Below are 2914 nucleotides of genomic sequence, written 5' to 3'. Positions count from 1 at the left end.
AACTCTGTAAAGGCCCTTTGCTGTTTTGGACCCCACACAAAAGAAGAGTTCTTTTGGGCCTCATACAACGGTTTAGCTATTAATCCGTAGTTCATGATTCAAAGACGACCCCACCCTGCCATTCCCAAGAACGCTCTAAGTTCATGGATATTTTTTGGCTCAGGTATACCACAAATGGTTTCTTTGCGACCTTTTCCCAATTGTCGCTGCCCTTTTGAAATCTCAAAGCCCAGATATATCACAGTCTGACATGCTATTTGGGCTTTCTTCCTGGATACCTTGTACCCATTTAGTCCTAGGAAATTCAAGAGGTCAATGGTTACCTGTATGCAGGTAAATCTTTCTTCTGTAGCAATCAGTATGTCATCCACATATTGTAGAAGTAAATGTTCAGGCCTCCGTTTGTCCTGTTTCCAGATTTCAAGCTCTTTTGCCAGCTGGTTTCCAAAAATTGTCGGGCTATTTTTAAATCCTTGGGGTAGTCTTGTCCATGTCAACTGCATCTTTCGCCCAGTTTGTGGATTTTCCCATTCAAAAGCAAACAACTTTCTGCTTTCCTTCTCCAAGGGTATGCAAAAGAAAGCATCTTTCAAATCAAGCACTGTAAACCACTGATGAGTCTCCTTTAACGCTGTTAACAACGTATAAGGATTTGCAACCACAGGATATATGTCCTTGGCTATTTGATTCACTGCTCTCAAATCTTGCACTAACCTGTATTCACCCGAGGGTTTTCTGGCTGGTAAAATAGGAGTATTATATTCAGATTCACATTCCTCCAAAATTTTGTACTCTAAAAATTTGTCAATCAATTTCTTCAGCTCCTGCCTAACTTCTGGTTTGATTGGGTATTGTTTAATTTTTACTGTTCCTGCATCTTCTTTTAAATCTATTTTTACAGGCGCTGCTAATTTTGATTTACCAGGAATATCTGTTTCCCATACTGTAGGGATCACTGCAAAATCCACCTGTGGTGGAATTTCCTGCTCCTCCACTTTTTCTTGTATCATCAGGATTTCTCCTGTTTTTGACTCGGGTATTTTCAAAAAGAGTTCTCCTTCCTCAAAAACAATTTATGCATTTAATTTAGATAACAAATCTCTTCCTAACAAGGGTATCGGACATTCTGCTGCATACAAAAATTCATGTGTAATTATTTTATTTCCAAATTTCAAATCCAGAGGTTGCAGGAATGGTCTGTTTTCCTCTTTCCCTGTTGCTCCTATTATATTTGCTGGTTTTGTTCCAATTTTTCCTTTACAAGTATTTAATACCGAAAATGTTGCTCCTGTATCCACTAAAAACTTAACTTCTTTTTCTCCCAGCTTAATTATAACCAGAGGCTCAGCTGGGTTCCCCTCCGGTCCCCTTCATTCATCCAAAACCATCATTCTGGCTACCTCCTTCTGAATATTTCCTCCTGAACACTGCTCATTTTTTAGGACAATCTCTTTTCCAGTGTCCTTCCTCCCTACACAAAGCACACTGATTCACTCCTAAGGGGGTGTTAAAATTCCGATTGCTAAAATTCATAAATCCTCTCCGTCCACAGACACAGACACCTCATCCTCTTCCTCTACCTCGTCCTCTGCCTGCTGTTCCTGTCATTACGGCCAGTAATCTATTTTCTCTGGTTTTCCTTTCCTCTTTTTCCCTGTTATTATATACTTTCCATGCTGCCTCCAACATTTTATTCAGACTCCTTGAATCCTCTCCCTCCAGCTTCTGAAGTTTCTTTCTTATGTCTGGTGCCGATTGTCCCATAAAAATCAAAGCCAACTGTATCTGAGCCTCCTCTGTATCTACCCTTAAATCAGTATATTTTCTGGCAACTTCCTTCAGTCTTTCCAGAAATGCTGAGGGAGATTCAGTCTTATCTTGTCTCACCTCATATAGTTTAGACCAATTCAAAGATTTAGGCATAGCATGTTTAACTCCATATAAAATCCATTTCTGATACCGAGTCAACCTTTCTCTATGTTCCCCGTTATTCGGATCCCACTGCGGATTCCCAGACGGAAAATTCTGCTCTAATGTCCCACTCAGTACAGCCACTTCTGCCTGTGCTTTGCCAGTCTTTAGTACCGTCTGCTTTTCTGTATCATCTAACAAATTATCCAAAATCACCTGTAAATCATTCCAGTCTGGATTCTGTGTTCTAATTATAGTATCCACCACTCTGCCTACTCTCTCAGGATCTTCTCTATATACTCCAGCTGCCTGCTTCCAAGCCATCAAATCCGTAACTGAAAAGGGCACTTTTACATACACCGGCCCATCGTTACCGACTCCCTGCCGCAGGGGAGCTATTGTTTATACCTGCTGTCGGGTCCTTCGAGAAATGGGGGTATGAATTACAACTTCAGACGGTCCTTCCCCCACATCCTCTATTCCACTACTTTCTGGTTCTTCCATCTGTTCTCTATGCTCTCGACCCCAATTTAGTCCTCTCCTGGGAGGGGATATATCTAACTCTGGCCCTTCGTCCTCTTTGGGGACAGTTATTTTCTTTAAGCACTCTTTTCCAACATCACATGCCAAACCACATTTCTTTTCTTTCTTATCAGAAGTCATAGCCATTACCAAATTGTCCCTACTAGTCAGCTTACATTCATTCTGCCAATCCCGTCTCTGTCTTAAATAAAAAATAAATCCACATATGGTATTTCACTCCACTTCCCTTCTCTTCTACAAAACAACATTAACTGCAGAATGGTGTTATAATTCAGTGTCCCATTCACGGGCCACTTTTCCTGATCCTCTAATATATACAGAGGCCACCAATGATTACAGTACTCAATCATCTGACTTTTTCGCAAATCATCATGCAATTCACCCCAATGTGCCAACAAACATCCCAACGGAGATGTTTTTGGTATCTTTCCATCAGTGGATAAATTTCCCATACTCTTAC

Source organism: Haliaeetus leucocephalus, unplaced genomic scaffold (assembly GCF_000737465.1).
Source record: "Haliaeetus leucocephalus isolate CR32 unplaced genomic scaffold, Haliaeetus_leucocephalus-4.0 Scaffold517, whole genome shotgun sequence".
NCBI lineage: Eukaryota > Metazoa > Chordata > Aves > Accipitriformes > Accipitridae > Haliaeetus > Haliaeetus leucocephalus.
This window is presented reverse-complemented; position numbering follows the sequence as displayed.